The sequence below is a fragment of the Stomoxys calcitrans genome, chromosome 5, assembly GCF_963082655.1.
Source record: "Stomoxys calcitrans chromosome 5, idStoCalc2.1, whole genome shotgun sequence".
In the NCBI taxonomy this organism is placed as follows: domain Eukaryota; kingdom Metazoa; phylum Arthropoda; class Insecta; order Diptera; family Muscidae; genus Stomoxys; species Stomoxys calcitrans.
The window spans coordinates 121,673,986-121,695,191 of record NC_081556.1 but is presented as its reverse complement, the minus strand read 5'-3'; the positions used below and the strand labels follow the sequence as shown (position 1 = coordinate 121,695,191).

The 21,206-nt window shown below is 36.9% G+C and overlaps 1 protein-coding gene and 1 non-coding gene across 3 annotated transcripts in view; both read left to right on the top strand.

Moving 5' to 3' along the window:
- Positions 1-21,206, top strand: part of LOC106088268 (protein Shroom) — a 358,904-nt gene that overhangs the window by 257,377 nt on the left and 80,321 nt on the right. The window lies entirely within an intron of this gene.
- Trnak-cuu (transfer RNA lysine (anticodon CUU)) lies at positions 17,238-17,310 on the top strand. Its single transcript has one exon. It is a non-coding gene; the product is annotated as a tRNA-Lys (tRNA).

Genomic DNA, 21,206 nt, shown 5'->3' with positions numbered 1-21,206 from the left:
TGCCAGTTATGAATGATTCCATGGTTGAATTAAACACAGCAAATTGTTGTTGTTTTTTTCAAAAGCTTTTCTTATGGTTGTGAATGCAATGCTATAGGTGGGAGTATTAGTGATGAGAGTAAAAGAAACAAATAGTGCGAGAGAAAGAGTGTAACTATTTATAGTTGGTGAGAGTATATGCGGGGGTGTGATGTGCTGCGTGGCCCTTCTTGGCATGTTGGTCTGCATTTTTGTTGTTGTTTGTATATTTATTGCGGGATCGCACAACAAATGTAATAAATACAGTACAGGTCGTATGCAAAGTGTAGTGGGTGGTTGGGTGCCAGTTATGAATGACTCCATGGTTGAATTAAGAAGGTTGACTCACTTGCCCAGCTGATGGAATTGGAATATGGGCCGAATCTTGGGAACCCACCACCATGGATTCTGTTAAAATATGGGAGCTATATCTGGTTATAGACCAATTTGCACTGTATTTGTCACAGTTGTTGGAAGTCCTAACAGAACACTATGAGCAAAATTTCAGCCAAATTAGATGAAAATTGAGGCTTCCAGGGGCTCAGGAAGTCAAATCGGAAGATCGGTTTATATGGGAGCTATATTAGGTTCTTGACCGATTTGGATCGAACGTGACGCAATTGTTGGAAGTCATAGCACAACACTTCATGCAAAATTTCAGCCAAATCGGATAAGACCCAGAAGTCAAGACCCTAGATTTTTTACAATAATTAAGTGACTTTTTAAAAAATAATTAAGAATCATAAGTTATGACAATTGAAACTTTTCATCCCCTGTAGGATATGTCCTGTGATAGGTAACTAATTCTCCAGGTTAGGACCACTATATTTGGGACCAGTCCTATTTCCCGTAGGGATGTTCCTACCTTACACCTGAAATGGCCATGTAAAGTAATGTATCTAAGCGCCCACGGTTCCTTAAATTACTAATAGTTGGACGTATCATCCGGTCTTAAAAATATTGGGCTTAAATTAAAGTCGTTGTTCTAAAGTATTTTTGAAATTTTTGGGCTACATGAAAACAGCAGAAGAATTATTTAATGCTGTCCCATTTCTAACAGGCTTTCTGCTCTTTTTTTAATATGCAACCATGAGACTTAGTATTAAAGATCATACATAGGAAAATTTTTGTTTATGGGTTTTATAAAACAGGGCACAGCGGAGTTTGCTTAGGTGGGTTAGTCCAAATTAAAGTCATTTACTTTGAAACTCAATTCTTTTATAAAAATTCTTAAACATTTTTTAAAATTTCTTTAACTGTAATAACTTAAGCTTGATTACAACTTTCCATGACTGCAATTGAATATTTCACCACATCTTCATTTTTTTCCTGTTTGTCTGTGTTGTTTAAAAACTCGTGCCAATGAAACGTGAATGGTTGTGAATAACGTTTGTTTTCCTAATATTTCAATTTGGGCGATTATCGAAAAAGTTTAAATTAAAATAATGACTGACACCCCACACGGCAGTACCAATTGTCTCTGACCACACATCGTAATTATGACTAATTTGAGGAGCGGTTAATTTAATGCACAAATAAAATTTTTTTTAACAGGTTTTTGAATTGGTCAGCAGAAGCAGCCAGCCAACTAGGTAATAAATTAAAAATTATTTATTGGCTATGATTTGATTTTTGCTGTTGCTGCTGCTGCTCAGCCAACATTGAGCAGGAGGAGATGCAGGCTGATGGATTTTCATCAATTTATAATCATAAATGTTAGGCACTCAAGTGAAAGATGGCAAAAACAGAAACACTAACTAATTTAACAAGTTGACTTTGAATTCGATAAAAATATTTAAAATAAAAACCAAAAAATTACAGAAATAACCAAACAGGAAATAATTTTTATACCCCCAAACTTATTGCGGAAGATTTTGATGGAGAGATGATGATGGCTGGGCTTATATCACTTTTCAAATATAGAAAAACAATTTCCCAAAAAAAAACAACGAAAACACAAATTTATCAAGCGGATGTTATATACAAGTGTTGATAACTACTACGGCATCTGAATGTTGGTTGGATTTTATATAAAGCTGAAATAGTTTACGTGCTTTTTCTTAAATTATTTATAATTTGGGTTATTCATTGCATTGCTGGGTAAGCATGTTTTGACAGTTAATCTATTTTTAATCACTGCGGAAGTTTTAAGTCATTCACATTTCATTCAAGTCATTCGAATACTTTGACATTAACACCCCTTTTTCTGTGGTAGGCCTCTTTTTTCTGGCTTGTTGTTGAGGTGAAAACTTCTCTTTTCATTTTCTATGACACAGAACTAAGTTAAGAATTAATGTTGGCTTGTCACTTAACAAGGTGATATGCATGGGCGGGCGTTTTTTCTTAACAAAATTTGCTTTGTGTGAGCTTCTCTCTCTACATATCTCTGGGGTAATCTATGTGATTAAGGTGATGAGAATTTTTTTTTGCACAATATATGACAACTCAACTTTAGAAGGAGGTCAAGTAAAAGTGAGTTAAGTTTGGTTGGACTGAATCTTAAATACCCTCCATCACAAAATAGAAGTTTTTGCAAATTTTTTCCCATGAACATTCCACTAAGGAACGAGGGCAAACTGCTTACATACCAATGAGTGCTGTCCGATTTAAGTTTCAGTTCAATGATAGGGGCCTCCTTTTAATAGCCGATTTCGAAAGGCATGGCGCAGTGCGACACCTCCTTGGGGGAGAAGTTTTTACATGAATACCAGACCACTTTTTTCAAATGACATAGTACCTCACAAATGTCGCCAGCAATAGGAAAGGATAACCACTGCTGAAAAATTTAAATTTTTTTCTGATGTTCTCGCTAGGATTCGAACCCAGGCGCTCAGCGTCATAGGCGGACATGCTAACCTCTGCGTTACGGTAGCCACCACAGTATGGGGTCACACTAACATTGTCATTTTATTTGTAGCAAATAGAATGATAGGGTATACCATTCCAAAATGGCTTAATGATGTTCGAGTGTCTGTCTGGCCATCTGTCTTTCGATCGTAATCACGCTACAGCCAGAGTTTCATTATACCCTTCAACTTAGGATAGGATAATAAAAACTTCATTATTACGGTTGTAAAGCCTTATTCTAATCATCAACACTTTTGAAGTCGATCTAGCCATTTACGTCCGCTTATCAAAAGGCAATGCATTTCTGTCGGAACGTTGGTGTCGCTCAATCCACCAGTTTGGTGAGAGTAAGGTTGTGGCTCTGGATATCTCCAAAGCATTTGATAGGGTCTGGCACGGTGCACTACTATCAAAGCTTATCGCATTTGGTGTCGGTAATGGCTTCGTTCGATTTATTTCAAGCTTTCTCAGAGATAGCACTATTCGAGTCGTTATAGATGGGTTCTCAACCAATGAGCACAAATTGACCGCAGGTGTACCCCAGAGCTCTGTTCTTTCTTCTTCTCTTTTTCTAATTTTCATCAACGATCTGTTGGGTCAGACCTCGAATCCGATCTACTCATTTGCGGATGACAGTAATCTCTGTCATTCGTACTCATTCGGCCATAGGTCGAGCCTTCGAGAGATTAAGCACAAGAGGCGGGTTATGGACGATACACTCTGTCAGGATTTGCTGGCCATTTCTAAGTGGGGTCAAATGAATCGAGTAGATTTTAATGCACGGAAGACTCAGTGCTGCTTGTTGTCACACAAACGATTCGCTACTACACTACATCCTATTCTCCCCTCCAATTCCTAATTTCCTCTCGCCAACGCAATGCACTGCATTCATAGGGGACATACCCTGCGTGTTGGCTGACAGAAAAGAAAACATCTTATCCGATGTGGCTGTTGATGTCATCAGCTATGACCTGCAACATGTATGCCACACTCATAGAACATAGTCTGCTGATAATAACATACACTCCTTGCTGTCTGCTAATAATTCAGTTGCTTGCTGAAAATGTCTTCTAGTCAATTTATGACGACGAAATAAAAAAAATATAAAACCGATCTGAACCTTGTAGGACACGGATGTCGAAAAGCCCAACATAAGTCACTGCGTCAAATTTCAACGAAATCAGATAATAAATGCGCTTTTTATAGGGCCAAGACTTTAAATCGAGAGATCGTTTTATATGGCACCTATAACCAAATCTGGACCGATATGGACTAAATTAAACAAGAATATAGTTAATATCCTATTTTATTATAACTCCACTACCATATCCGTAGTTATATCTTAATAGGGGCTGGTCTAAATCATATTTTATCCAGGTCCCAAGAACTCATATATAAGTAACATTTTTAGACAATAAATCTGCTTTTTATGGGTTTAGACCCTTTACCGGCAGATCGATCTATATAGCAGCTATATCCAAATATGGTCCGATTTGGCCCGTTCAAGAACTTAACCAGGGTTCATCAAAAAGACTTATCTTTGCCAAAATTTCAGCTCAATATCTCAAGTTTAGAAGGCTGTAGAGTGATTACAACAGACGGACGGACTGACGGACAGACACACGGACATCGGCAAATCATCTTAGAATTATACGACGATCTGAAATATATATAGTTTGTAGGGACTGAAATTGATATTTCGGAATGACTAAATGAATATACCCCCCTGAAAACGGAATGACTAAATGACTATCCTATGGTGGTGGAGGGTATAATAAACAACTAAAAGCGTGCTAAGTTCAGCCGGGCCGATCCTTTATACCTTCACCTTTGCGTGATATCTCATTTTTAGGCAAACAAAAAGTTGATAAGAATTGTTATGCTATTGGAGCTATATCAAGTCCGATTCGAATGTTGAACGTTGAAGACAATAGTAGCAGTCATTGGGTATTATTTCAGTCCATTCGGATAAGAACTGCGCCTTGTAGGGGCTCAAAAAGCATAATTGGAAGATCGATTTGTATGGGACCTGTATCAGGCTATAGATCGATTCAGACCATATTAGACACGTATGTTGTAGGTCATGGGAGAAGCTGTTGTACAAAATTTCAACCAAATCGGATAAGAATTGCACCCTCTAGCCGCTAAAGTAGTTAAGTTCCCAGATCAATTTATATGGCAGCTATATCAGGTTATGTATTGACTTGAACCATACTTTGCAAAGTTATTAGAAGTCCTAACAAAGCACTTCATGCACAATTTCCGTCAAATCAAAAGAGAATTGCGCCCTCTAGTGGCTCAAGGAGTCAAGATCCCAGATCAGTTTATATGGCAGCTATATCGCTCATCGCTCCACCTATGCCAAGACAATATGTTCTCTGAACCTGATATATGGTCCTCATGGTGCACTTTTTCTCCGTCGCAGTCCACCAAACTACTGAGGCATAAGTAAGTATTGGTCTAATCACGCTCCTGTAAAGCCGGTGGAATATTCTCGGATTCAGGCACCATTTCGAGCCTACGGCCCGTCTACATAGTGCCCAGTCTGCCATCAGACTCACTTAGACGTTTTCATTCATTGTGATACCGCAGGAACAGAATAAGGAAGATGGCTTCTAGTTCCTACCGTTGAACCATCCAGATTGCTCTAAAAATCCTGGAACGCTCACTAATGCTGGCTACATTTTTGAGGTATCCTGCCATGTTAAAACATCTCTACCAAGTGGTGGCGCCATTCGAATTCGAGGTCTGCACTCATTGATATGAGAGAACTATCACCTGTTCCTTAATGGAATGTTCATGGGAAATTTGGCAGTAGTAAGGATTTTCAGAACTTATTTTGTTTTGAATTTTTAAGTTATAAAAATTTTTTAACTTCGAAAAGCCAATTTTCCCCCAAAACACGAACCAAGCTAAATGCATTGAGATTGGGATTTCCTAACTCAGAGTTAATGAGATAAGCTAATAAAAATATGATTTTTTTTATCAGTCATCTCTGAAATTTGGAATCGTGTCAGCCCTTACGAGTATATCCCTCGAGATCCGTGCCAAACATGATCCACATTGAACCATATTTTGAATATAGCTAGCATATCACCGTTTCTTGATTTCAAAAAGTGCCAACAAGTTTATATAAAAAACCCTCCTTAACTTTATTCATCTATGGTTAAAGTTCCTTAAAAAAACTCGCGCTCTTAAACCATAAAACAAAACTGTTGAACTTCTAAAATTTGAATTTGATTTTACTCACGCGATTATTATCTCTTTTTAGTTGTTGAGTGGTGACGGGCAGAGGTTGGAACTAAAAATCACCACTTCAACTTAATTTAGCCGCATTAGGTTGACTGACGCCAGCCAGTCAACCTTCTGTGAAAAACTGTAAAACCACCAACGAATAAAGGTTTTCGTTTTTTTTTTGTTTTAAATCATACAAAACCTGGCCGACTGACTCTAAATCTCTCAAACTTTGCGTGTCGTATGACCCAGAAAATCTAATTTGTGTAGGAAACTCTATCATATTTTGTGGTGTTTTTGAGTTTTTTATTTCATGTTAGACTTTTATTTTCAAATCCAAAAAAAAAAATATGTGTATATCTAATAACAAAATTACATTTTCGAGTTAACCTGTTTTAGTTAAAGCGAGAAACAAGCGAACAACAAAAAAAATTACATTTAAAAAAACCACAAATGGTAGTTTAATCGTTGTTATGGAGAGCAATTTTGTAAAGAAATCAACAAAACATGAGAAAAATTAGTGTTTTTTTGTGTTGAGGTAGGAAACTCGCAGTTGTAGCAAATTTAGACAATATTACTCTTCTGTAGTGACTATAACACATAAACTTCTCTTTAATGAAAAGTTTTGTATAATAGAATGCAGGGTCCAAATGGTGTTTTATGCAGGCACCTGCCACGATGGTTTAATCCTGCAGGGTCTTAACCCCGCAAAAAAATAAAATGTTGTAGATGTCATCATTTTTATTTTTTTTGTTTTTCAACTCCATCCTTTTTGATTTTTTATTGAGACAAAAGTTGATTATATTGTGCATTTTTTTAGGCGTCATCATTTTTTTTTTTGTTTTAGTTTTTTTTCTTTAATTTTAATATTGATATGAAATTGCATACCATCATGCTATAAATGGGTCATCGCTTAAGTTTACCAACATTCTTTCAGTCCTTCACCAAACTGTCATGTTTATGATAAATTGCTATTGGTAAAAGTTCGTCATTTTGCCACTGACGTCCCTTGTTACCCGTTTTTTTATTTTTGCTGGTTTCAACAAAAATTGTTCTGGAATTCAGCCATACACAATGTAATTTTAGTTCATGCCATACCAAAAACCCCAAAAAAGAAGTATGTCAAGCTTATCATCATTATTTACCGTTATAAAACAAAAACGTCAGGAGGAACATAATATCGGTGTACATTCCCACCGATCATGCCATAATATCGTTTAAAGAATAACAATTTTCAATTTTAGTACATTGCGCTTAGGGGAGGAGGATAGAAGCATGAAAAAGAAATTTATGAATACTCAGCCTACTATAGGTTGAAACAGCACTCAAGCCGCACCAACTTCCAACAGGCCAATGTCCAAACAGAAAATGAGAACATTTCGTTCGCCCAAAATCCAGAAATTAACAATGAGCCACAATGTAAGAGCACCCTAAAAAACGAAACCTTATTTCGAATGCAGATCACAATTTTCGATTACTGGATGGACGGAATGTCCGCATAGTATCTACTGCGTAATTTTCCTACACAATTTTGCAATTAATTTGAAAGTTCTGCCTTCTTTCTTTTTGTTCTTTACACACTTTTTTGGCGCTTGTTAAAATGGTTTTTACTTGACCACATTCTTTGTTGACATGATTATTGCCAAACGACAAGAATATAGTCAAGTTATGATTAACTTAACTTTGTTGTTATGTTAGGCTAGGTTTAAGTGCCATCATACTGACTGTTTTCGTCCATTGTGATATTACAGCAACATTAAAAATCATTTTAATGGATCAATTAAAAAATTAATTGAAATTTAAAAATTTTCGATCATTTTGGTAAAAAAATTTGCAAATTTTTTAATTGAAAATGTTTTCAATTACTTTTCAAAAACGGTGATTGTTGTTATCATTTTCGTCATTGAAGCAGTTTCAATTCAAAAGTTCCGACACAACTAACTCAAATAGTAATGCATCATCAGGGCCTGACGACTTAAAGGAATCGCAAATTTCTATGGTCCAGAGGATTTTCGACTCAGATACAATATTCCCAACAATCTGCGAACCTCTTCTGGCGTTGTCCATATGAGGAAATCATTATCAACGGGTAGTTCTAGTGTTTCCTTACTAGACATTGTCCATAGATTCTCTGACGTCTCTACAATAGGTTTCAAGGATAGGATCTTCTTTAGCCAAGAGACCCCAGATATATACTCCAGAGAGCTGCAGAATTCCACCCATGATTTGATTTGAACCTCTCTCAGCTCCTTCTTGTATTTTTTTAGCTCAGCGTTGTAAACGTCCCGATAATGGGGTGCTCTTGTGGCTTTCGTCCTGTTGAAGAGTTCTCTGCATCCCTTCCTTAGACTAACTAGTTCTGGGGTCCACCATGGCGATCGCTGTTTGTCCCTTCCCTGACTCTAGGACATGCTCTCGCAAGCGATTCATTCAAGGCCTTCGTGATCCGCTTGACCATTATGTCTTCCGCAGTTTGTTGTTTTATGCCCTACCTTAAAGGTGTGGTATGGTTCTCACCACTTTGAGGAAAGGAGGCAACCGTAGCGCAGAGGTTAGCATGTCCGCCTATGACGCTGAACGCCTGGGATCGATTCCTGGCAGGAACATCAGAAAATTTTTCAGCGATGGTTATCCCCTCCTAATGCTGACGAGTTTTGTGAGGCACTTTGCCATGTAAAAACTTCTCCCCAAAGAGATGTCGCTCTGCGGCACGCCGTTCGGACTCGGCTATAAAAAGGAGGTCCCTTATCATTGAGCTTGAATCGGACAGCACTCATTGATGTGTGGGAAGTTTGCCCCAGTTCTTTAATGGAATGTTCATGGGCAAGTTTGCAGTTTTACTTTGAGAACACTACCTAATTTGACAACTATAAAAACTTCTCCCCAAAGGGGTGTGGCTCTGCAGCACGCCGTTCGGACACGGCTATAAAAAGGAGGTCCCTTATCATTGAGCTTGAATCGGACAGCACTCAATGATGTGTGGGAAGTTTGCCCCAATTCCTTAATGGAATTTTTATGGGCAATTTTGCAATTTTACTTTGAGAACACTACCTAATTTGGCAACTGTATGCTGTACCAAATCTAAATCCTGTTAGTCATCGTTTATGGATTCATTTGTTTTGGCGTTTGTTTTTGGCTTTAACTATAAATCCTAATTAGTAAAGTCCATAAAGATCTGAACATAACATTTAAGATCCACTTTAAGCTTTTGTTTGAAATTTTATTGAGAACAAAAATTGATTCTTTGTTTTTTTGACTATGCAATCTTTCAACTTGATCTTTATAGTTAACCTTTTTTTACCAGGATCTTCTTCCCATTTTCTTTTTCTAAGGTGGTTTTCACTTATTAAACATATTGCGTAGGATTTAACAAATGTTTGCTTTACTTGTCTACAGTGTTTAGTTACTTTTCTCTCTCTCTCTCTCGCTCTCCCCCTTGCTCCAGAAATCTGAAGCTCTCTTTTTTTATATTCTATAAACCTATAATTACTGCCATATTCAAATATAACAATTATTACATTTTCTCTTTGCTGCTCACTCACCAGTCTAGTCAGTCACCGTCGCCTTCACGTTTTAACATCTTTTTAGGCTTAATTGAGTACTGTGTTATTGTTGCTCAATATCTTTGGCTTGGGAATTCTACACCACTTTTATTTAGGCTTCCTTGTTGATACCTACATTTAATCAATTATTTTCGAGTTGAATACATTTCGACACATTGAACATGGCTGCATATTAAACAGCTTTAACCGACGTCGTCGTGTGTTAATTGTATGTCAAATAAATAATCGACAAGTAAAGCATCCGAAAAGCGGCGGTGACGCGACAACAATAACACAATACTTGGTAACCACCTCCAGGCTTCATTTACTAAACGCAGACACACACACGCACACTCTTCTCAATTCTCAGAGCACAACTCTAATCGTTATACATGTGCGAGTACATTGAGAATTAAGTGATAGCAAAGCGTGGGAAACCTAAACATAAATGCTAATTGACAAATGAATTTAATTTATGCATGAGTAGTATAAACGATAATAATAACATTTTTTGAGTAGATAATGAATTCATCCATATCCATTGTGCCATATCCATTGTGCTATTCTAGATACAAAATTTAGCAAGACGATGACAACAAAGCAAAAAGTTAGCATCTAATTATAATTTGTTTGTTTTGTTTTTGCGGTCGAACGGATTATATTACTGAATTGACAATTAGTGTGTCATCTTCGAAACCGTTAGACTTTGTATTTCACACTCTATTTCAATTTGTTGTCAATAAGTTGCCAGATGGAAATATATCAACATCGGTGAGTGAGATGGTAATATTCTTTTTGGCAAATTAAGCATTTTTGAAAGTTGTCAATATTGTTTGATACCTATGAAGAGCTGAATGTGGAGAATTGATTTTTGAATAAATATGTCACTATTTTGAATAAAGTTAGCACTATTTTCATTGGTGGTTAAATTTTTAGGGCCTATGTTGATTTTAAATATCGATGGTGTATCTTTCGATGATTGATATTGAGGTAGTCTAAAATTGAGAAATGTCAAATGAAATGCAGAAAAACAACTTGACGTTTAGGTGTGGTTCACATTCAACATTCAAACCAACCTGTAGAATACATGCTAAGACATTTAAGTAAAGGAAGGACAGCATATATGACAAATATGTGTATCATCGGACAGATATAAGGAAAAACATATGAATAAGAAAAACGACAGCTCATATGGCAAATGCATGCCATCTGATAGCACGAATAGAAACTCTCATACTCAACTTGTATTGTAGAACATAAGTTGCCACATACATACTATGTAAGAGAAGTGGCAATGTTGTAAGCAATTAAGTGACCAATTAGGTGGTCTTTCCACTTAATGATTTATAAAAAAGTAACATAATCTAATATATTTTAAGAGTTTAAAACTCCTAAATGAAGAAATTTGCAACCAGTCTTCACTTTCAATCTTTTCTTATTATACAGTTCAGAGGAAATATCACAAGCATTGGATGATTTTGTTTAAATATGAACTTCGTTGATAAATACTGAACTTTTGTTGCGGTTAAAAAATATCATGATCTTTATTGTGAATCCCATATGTTATTTGTATCTGAGATTTTAAAATCAGATTATTGTGCTAGCAATTCCTTGGTTTCTTTGTTTAAATCCATTAATAACAATAATCTTTCTTTTGTGGTTTATCTATTTTAATTAAATTAAAAGTAGGTCATCTACCAATGCCTAAGGACATTCGTACTTAACTAGTTATTTTATTATAATTTAAATTGAAATCAAAATAATTAAATAAATTGCTTCAACTTGAATTGCTAGTATTATATGTTTTTAAGAAATGGTGCCTTGATGACCCAATCTTACGTAATCCAAGTCTTCTATTTAAGCTCTATAACTCCAAGAAAACAAAAGTTACTTACAAAAAAATTGATTTTTAAATCTACTAAATGTATGGGCGACCCTTTTTATTATTTCACATATTTTAGTAATGAGTGATATTAAAATTTCCATCTTATTTACCACTATTTATTTATTAATATAGTTTATTCGAAATCTTCTCCTTGCTGATTAACATTTTTTTTCTTCCTCTATTTACAGGTATGTTCAAATTTGTGGATATGGGTGAGAAAAATATATATAAAGCACCAAAAATTATAAAAAAGTTAAGAGTTTTATTTTATGACATTTCTTGTAGTTATCGAATACCAATACAATAAAATTCAATATAAGTTTGCATTATAGTTCATTAGGCAACAAATTTCTGGACTCATTCTAATAAAAGTTTGGTTTACGGAACAGGGACAACTTTTCACATATCAATGAGTGCTGACCAATACAAGATTTAAGCTAACTGATCAGGGACCTCCTATTCATAGTCGAGTCCGAACGGCATAGGACCTCTGTCGCAAGCATTAGGAGTATTCGAATCCAACCATTCAGCTTCGTGGGCGGGCATGCTAACCTCTGCGCTACGGTGGTATTTTCTTTTAGTTTGGATTTTATTGAGAACAAAAACTGATTGCACATCATGACACTTTATGTTATTTGAGCATAAATACGAAAGTCAACATAGAAATTTCACTTTCAAGAAAATCAACAATAAACCACCAAAGCGTGAGGTGTTGATTTGCTATGTCATATACTTAAAATGTTAGCTAAATACATTTAAAGCACAAAGCCATGGAAAATACAGGTTGAGACAACAACAGAGAAAAAACCATAATTTCATGTCTTCGATTTTGATGTATGAAGTGAGTGCTACCACTATAAATATTTTAAAATTTATATAGTGTGGTCCGGCTTAATCTTACAAACGCTCCGCCATGGACCAGGTATGTTTAAATCACCTGAACGATATCTTTATAGGTTCCGCTAAATAGGTTCCGAAGAAGTCCTCAAATGTGATGTAAAATTTCCCATGAACATTCCTTAAAGGAACAGAGGATACTTCTCTCATTTCAATGCTAACCTCTGCGCCACGGTGTCCTCCTCAAACTTCTCTCAAAGACTGTTTATTTGAGTTCATATCGTCCCTATCCGATTGTATATCAAATTTCTACTCTATCTCAAATACCGCTAATTTAAATTCATATTATCCCATGTGAATGATTTTTTGGGGGTGGCTTCTTCAATTTTGGCCCCAAAAATTGGTCCGAAATATTAATAACCGATTCCTACTCTACTCTTAAAGACTCTTCATTTGAGCTCACATAGTCCCTATCCGCTTGGAGTATTTTTCTAAAAGTGAGTTAGCTTGTTCCCAAATTTGGATATCAATTTTCTTTTCTATCTCAAACACCCCCATATGAGTTCATGTTGTCCCATGTGGGGGTTTTTTGGGCGGGCTTCTCTTGTTTCTAAATTTGGAAATGAGATTTGTACTCTTTTTCCACTATGCCACTTGAAACAATTCTATATATCCGACTATAGATTAAGTGTGAAGCCACCACTTCGGCTATGAGATTTAAGGCGATGGGAGAATGGTAAGAGGATAGGGTATAATCAAGGCGACAAAACCCGAAAGGAGTAGGAGAGATTTCGGAACGGATACCTAAGGTGACACTTAAAATCGAATGCAAGGTAATAATGCTATCAAAACAGTCTTAGATGACGGAACTCTGATATAACTATCTAAGAGTTCATGCTACTCGAATGGATCAAAGCTAGAAGGCGGAGTGGGCCTGGGTGCTTACATTGAGGATCCAGGAACTGAGATCAGTTTCCGACTGCCAAACCATAATAGGTCGCTAACAGTCTTGGAGTGTAAGAAGGAAATTATCGCCTTCTATGAAAATGGCACGACCCTCATCGTTTCAGTACCAGGTCATAGCGGGGTAAGAAGGAATGGAACGGCAGACGAATTGGTCGTGAATGTCAGAAGAATGCCGTCAGTAAACTTGGTTAATCCGTAGCCTTTCGGCGTTATGTCTGAGATAAAAGCATGCACGGCGAATGAGCATTTTGGAACAGTGAAACATATCGTGAGAAGACGAGGCTTTACTGAAAGCAAATCAGAAGAAGGTCATAACTATGAGCTGTCTTATGCACAAAAGATGGGCATGTGTGGAAAATGATAAGACGTTGGAGCGTGTCCTTTGTCATCGTCCGGCTTTCGCGGCCAACAAACTCCGCCATTTAGGTGGGAACACAATACCAGATTTAAACTCAATACCAGCAGCTCAAATTCCTGACTTAGATTTCTAGAGGCTATTTTTTAATATTTAAAGCGCGCAGCAAGCCAATTATTGGCTTAGGTGTATGTATGGCATGGGGCGGATTATTGTCCGAAGCCCTCTTTTCAACCTAAACTACTCCCAAAGATTTTCCATTTAAATCTTAAACTGATCGTATCGGAGCATATACCCCGTTTGGGGGTTTTTTGGGGAGTATTTCAACCGCCATATACTTGGTTCCCAGTACCTTCTATGTGAATCCCATTTTGTTCTAAACGGAACAGAACAGAAGTCTTTGTGAAAAACGTCATTCAAATAAGGTGAGCATTGAGCTCAAGATGGCAAATACGAGGATGTGGTTATATGGGGCATATATCAGTATACAGACCGTTATGGATTATATCTGTTTCATATCTTACGCGGCTGAAATTTGAGGCTTCTACGAGCTCAAGATGAGTCATTTATCAGTATATAGACCGATTCAGATCATACTTTACACGGATGCTGGAATTTAGAACATAAGTATTTGCGATAAACTTCAGCCAAATAAGGTGAACATTGAGCTCAAGATGTCAAATACGAGGATGTGGTTATATGGGGCATATATCAGTATACAGACCGTTATGGATTATACCTGTTTCATATCATACGCGGCTGAAATTTGAGGCTTCTACGAGCTCAAGATGAGGCATTTATTTGTATATAGACTGGTTCAGATCATACTTCGCACGGATGATGGAATTTAGAACAGAAGTATTTGCGAAAAACTTCATCCAAATAAGTTGAACATTGAGGCTTATAGGAGCTCAAGATAACAAATCTGCAGATGCATTTATTTGGGGAATATATCAGTATACAGACCCATATGGATCACATTCGGATGAAAATTGAGGCTTTTGGGGCTCAAGAAGTCAAATCCGTGGATGGGTTTATATGGGGGATATGTCAGTTTATAGACCGATTCAGATCATACTCAGCAAGGATGTTGGAATTCGGAACACTTGTCCCTGTGCTAAATTTCAGTCAAATGGGATTATAATTGAGGCCTCTAGTAGCTCAAGAAGTAAAAACTGGGAATTAGTTTATATGAGGGCTATATCCAAACGTAAACCGAAAATTTTTGCTGCAATAGAATAGCCCTACTCTCAATGCTGACAAATGCGTAAACTAACTAAGTCAGCCACCGTTATAGGATGCCATTAATTTAGCGATTGCCTGCCCCTATTTGCGTGCTCTGATATGTGGAGACATCAAGCGGCTTATACTTTTCACTCATTTCGGTATTTTATCGGTATATTTTTATACCCTCCACCATAAGATGGGGGGTATACTAATTTCGTCATTCTGTATGTAACTACTCGAAATATTCGTCTGACACCCCATAAAGTATATATATTCTTGATCGTCGCGACATTTTATGTCGATCTAGCCATGTCCGTCCGTCTGTCTGTCGAAAGCACGCTAACTTCCGAAGGAGTAAAGCTAGCCGCTTGAAATTTTTCACAAATACTTCTTTTTAGTGTAGGTCGGTTGGTATTGTAAATGGGCCATATCGGTCCATGTTTTGATATAGCTGCCATATAAACCGATCTTGGGTCTTGACTTCTTGAGCCTCTAGAGTGCGCAATTCTTATCCGATTGAAATGAAATTTTTCACGACATGTTTTGTTATTATATCCAACAACTGTGCCAAGTATGGTTGAAATCGGTCCATAACCTGATATAGCTGCCATATAAACCGATCTTGGGTCTTGACTTCTTGAGCCTCTAGAGGGCGCAATTCTTATCCGATTGGAATGGAATTTCGCACGACGTGTTTTGTTATGATACCCAACAACTGTGCCAAGTATGGTTTAAATCGGTCCATAAACTGATATAGCTGCCATATAAACCGATGTTGGGTCTTGACTTCTTGAGCCTCTAGAGTGCGCAATTCTTATCCGATTGAAATGAAATTTTTCACGACGTGTTTTGTTATTATATCCAACAACTGTACCAAGTATGGTTTAAATCGGTCCATAAACTGATATAGCTGCCATATAAACCGATCTTGGGTCTTGACTTCTTGAGCCTCTAGAGGGCACAATTCTTATCCGATTTGAATGAATTTTTGCACGAAGTATTTCGTTATGATATCCAACAACTGTGCCAAGTATGGTTGAAATCGGTCCATAACCTGATATAGCTGCCATATAAACCGATCTGGGATCTTGACTTCTTGACCCCTAGAGGTCGCAATTATTATTCGATATGCCTGAAATTTTGTACGACGGATCCTCTCATGACCATCAACAAACGTGTTTATTATGGTCTGAATCGGTCTATAGCCCGATACAGATCCCATATAAATCGTTCTCTCTATTTTACTTCGTGAGCCCCAATGGGCGCAATTCTTATACGAATTGGCTGAAATTTTACACAGGTCTCCAACATATAATTTAATTGTGGTCCGAACCGGATCATATCTTGATATCGTTTTAATAGCAGAGCAATTCTTCTCTTATATCCTTTTTTGCCTAAGAAGAGATGCCGGAAAAAGGACTAGACAAATGCGATCCATGGTGGAGGGTATATAAGATTCGGCCTGGCCGAACTTAGCACGCTTTTACTTGTTTTTTATTAACTTATTGAGAGCAAAAATTAATTCCTTTTACTAATAAAAACATTTTAGGTTTGGATCTCTTGGAAATCTTTTCACCAAAATGAAAGTTTGTCACACACATTTTTCACTCACATTTTTATTGTTCCTTTAGTGACTAAAGGCAAACTTCTGCAGCGCTTTTATCGATTTGTGCAGATCTTGAATGAAATATTTAAAAACAATGGTCCACTACAATGAACTATCTGTACTATTGCAGTATCCATCTATCCTTTTCGATCACTTACCAAATTCAGAATAGTAATCACAAGCTGTAAATTTATAAATATTTAAATCGTTAGGACTCATGGTTGCCACAATGTGGGGTATCAAAAATTCGATTGAAGCACAGTTATCAACTGTATGATTGCTGCCTAACTAACATCTTTAGCATTTCTGTTATTTTTAAGATCCTTTATACTAGGTTGAAACTTTTTTCGTATGCAAAATAAAGCTCTCAAGTGAGAATGCCTAATAAATTGAGCATTAAAAGTTTTAAATAATTTTTTTTTTTGATTTCGTACAATTTTTCAAATTTGCTTATCAAATTTATCTTCTATGGAAATATACACAAAAAATTATTATTATGGTCGTCATACAAAAATAACACGGTCCTCGACCTCTTCCCACAACTCAACAACAAATAAATACAAAAACAATTTTTGTGCTGCCAAGATCATTTGAACAAAAATTCTCAGCAATTCTCACTCAATTCAACAAAGTAATCACCAAAAATATCTAAAATCAAAAGGAGGAGTGATCTTTATCAAAGATTGAGTGGGACATAAATGTTGGCATGCACACACAAGTGCCCGGCTAGCTCAGTCGGTAGAGCATGAGACTCTTAATCTCAGGGTCGTGGGTTCGAGCCCCACGTTGGGCGACAGACAAAATATTTTCTTTTTTTTTAATTCTTTTAAAACATAAATCAAAAAGTCTAGAAAAGGTCTAGCTAATTAGTTTACTTCTACGGAGGGGCAAATGCACCATAGTTGGCATCTTTTCACATCTTCCACTACTTGGTCATGAGAAACATAGACTTGGTCTAGTTGATGATGACGATGATGATGACAACTTAGACACTTTGTCAAGATCAACATTGTCATGAGAGTCATCACTGAACACCACGTTGAGTTATGCTCTACTTAAATAAGAAAATCTTAAATATCTCAACAGCTACCATAAAAGGAACGCAACGCATTACACATATTTGTCTCAGATCAGGGAAAACAAAATCACTCCACACAAACAATTCTTCACCTTGACTTTAATTTCACCTTTTACAAGTCAATGACTGAGACTGGCTGCCTTTTTTTTACAATATATTTTTTTTTTATTTATTTCTTCTTGCTGCCAAGACTTGTTGAACAAAAACCCATGGCGTCCATTGTCTATTGCAAAGAGTGCGCTTTGAAAATCAAACCAAACCAAACCAACAAAAAATAAAATGGGTGGAGTTTCCTTGAGAAGAAAAATAAATGTGGTGTGTCTGTCTTTTTGCTGTTGTGTTTTTTTTTCCGTTGGCTTAATTTTAAAATGATTTTTCTATTCTTTTGTATTTTTATTTCAATACGGACTTAAGTTGTGATACAAAGTCTAGACTAAGTATGGCTAATATGCGAATATATACTCGAAGCATACAAGGTTAAGACAAATTGCAAAATATCAAAGACTTGCGGAGTTGAAACAGTAGGGGGTTAGATCTTTTTGCCATTCATTCTGAGGTGAATTAAGGTGGTGAACCCAAAACAGGCGTCAGTTAGCTCCTCAGCCAACTAGCAAGTCAAGTATTAAGCCCAGCAGCTTTGGTTAATGCTAACAACTCATTGAGGATGGTTGAGTTGAGGAAAAAGAAATAAAAGTTTTTTTACAAAAACTTTGTCATATGTAATAGAGTTACGATCATCCAACTGCTAGGAGCATCTCAGTTAACAAATTTGCAACTATAGGTAAAGCAGGAACTATGTAGGACTTCGCCAAAAGCATTCTCATTTAAAGAGATTAAATTGACGAGCAGTGCAAAGGGGGCGAAGTTTTGAATAGTCTTAACCAACAGTTATACTAATATAGTCCAACCGAGACAAGGTGCTGTTATAGTTGACCTCTAAATTTTCTGCATTAGACACAATCCCAAATCTTTCATTGCCTGGAACAGCAACGATTAATGTGATGTTCTTCTCTTAACAACCAAGGACTTGGACTTCAGAGGATTTGAGCAGAAACCGTAAGCATTTGCCCAGGCGTAAAACCTAGACAGGGCATTTCTGTGCTCTGATATGTGACGAGCTCAAACGGCTTATAATTTCCACTCTTCTCCGTAATTTGACGATATTTTTTGTTAATTTATTGAGAACAAAAATTAATTCCTTTTGTCAAAATTTTAGGTTCGGATATCTTTGTATTTTAGAAATACTTTTACCGCAATTAATATATAGGACTTGGTCACATTTTTAATCCAATTATAGGGACAAAAGAGAAATTTTTGCAGAACTTTGATAAATTTGTGCGATTCGCGAACGATTCTTACTAGGGTTTTACTTTAATTGTCTATGACAGAATATTTGTTCCACTAGCCGAATGTAGAAAAGCTTTCTAAGAGCCTCGATTTTCTGAGCTCATTCTAAAATCTCTGACACCAAGTTCTCTTCCACCAATTGATAATTCCATCGGCCTTTTGGTCGTCCGGGTTTGCGTGTACCACCGTGTTTGCCTTCAAAAGAGTTATTTGCTAGAGCTTCCTCATCCATTCTGACAACATGACCTAGCCAACGCAGCCGTTGTATTTTGATACGTGTAACTATGCTATCGTCGTCATTCATCGTCGCTCACATAGCTCGTGGTTTATACGACGGCTATATTCTCCATTAATGCAAACTGGTCCATATATTTAACGAAGAATCTTTCTTTCAAAAACTTCAAGCAAGCCTCAGAACCATATAAGCCTCAAGCCTTCAAGCCTCAGAACCATATAACAGAACCATATGTCTTGTTAAGTGTAGTCTTCGTCTGTTGAGAGATGACCTTGTTTCTAAACTGCTTACTTGATCCAATCTAACATCTGTTAGCCAGTATTATTCTTTGCGTTATCTCAAAGCTAGTGTCATTCGTTTCGGTTACGGCGATGCCGAGGTAGATAAAGTTGCTGACTATCTCAAAGTTGTCGTTGTCATCTTTCTCCATTTTCTTTATCTGCTCGGTTGTACAGGGCGTTTTGAGAATTGATACCACCCATTTCGTTTTATCTCCATTTACTGCCAGACCCATTTTCACTGACTCTCTTTCGATTCTTTCAAAGGCTGCAGTTACTACATCCGGTGACCGACCTATGATGTCGATGTCGTTGTCGTGTTCTCTTGTGATTAGTGTGCCATATCTTTTCATATCTGAATTTCGTATAATCTTCTCCAGCAGGATATAAAAAAAATCACACGATAAGCTGCTTTGTGTCCGAAACCTCGAAACCTGGTATTGAATGGCCTTTCCTATTCTTATTGAGTAATGTGTATCAGCAAGTGTCATCCTGCAGATTCTTATTAATTTTGTAGGGATACCAAACTCAGACATGGCTTGAAATATCTTTCAACGTATAGGGCTATCGAAAGTGGTTTTGTAGTCAACAAACAGATGATGGGGGTTGATTTGTCTTTCTCAGGTCTTTTTCAGGATTCGATGCAGTGTGCATGTCTAGTCTAGAGTGGATTTACCAGGTCTTAGGCCGCATTGATATGGCCTAATTATCTCATTGACTTTAGGTTTTAATATTTCACACAGTACGCTCGAGAGAATCTTGAGTATATATTTGTATATTGGGGAGGAGATTCCTTTCCTCTGTAGTTGGCACATTCCGTCTTGTCTCCTTTTTTGTGTACGGGACACAGTATGCTGAGGTTCCAATCATAGGGTAAGCGTTTTTCTAGCCTGATCGCGCAGACAAGTTGATGCATACGCCTTATCAGCGTGTCGCCTCCGGTCTTAAATAGTTCAGCGGGTAAGCCGTCGGCTCCTGCTGCCTTGTTGTTCTTCAGTCGGGTCACTTCTACCTGTACCTCATTCTGACTAGGAGTTAAACACTCTATACCATCATCAGGGATTGGTTCTGCGGTATCCTCTTCACCACCATCGTCGGACACTAGCAGTTGGGAAAAATTTTCTTTCCATATCCTCAGCGTCCTTCATTGTCTCTGCAGGAGGATATGCTGATACCAAAGAGCCCTTGAACTTAGGTTCTTAAAATGGTGATTGTATACTTTAACTAGGAACTCAGGCTTCCCTAGTGCGAGTTGTATGTGGTAAACTAAGGCCTACTTCTCGAGATAAACCTCATTTATTTTTACTGACATTTATTTATTTTTACTAACACAAATGAGTTTATTTCCAAAAGATGTTGGGAATTCGATGAGGCTGAGGGCAAAAAAAGAGGCAATTTCAGTGCAGGCAACTTCAGTATTCTTCTAATCTATGTTGTCAGCCTTGCTAATGGTAATACTAGTTTTTCTTTAATCAATTCCATTTTACCTTTTAATCCACTACAATATAGAATGTTAATCTATTACCTATTAACAGGTATTGCATCTAAACCTAATTCAAATACTTCATTGAGATCTACTTTGGTAAAAAATTCAAAATACATGAAAGATCAAGTCTGTTGGAAACAAAAATTTTAAATATTTCGTTGAGAGATTACATCCGTTCAACATTCTCCCCGGCTTGGAGGACCCTGATTAATGCGATTAAAATCCTTTATAAAGGGTGATTTTTTTGAGGTTAGGATTTTCATGC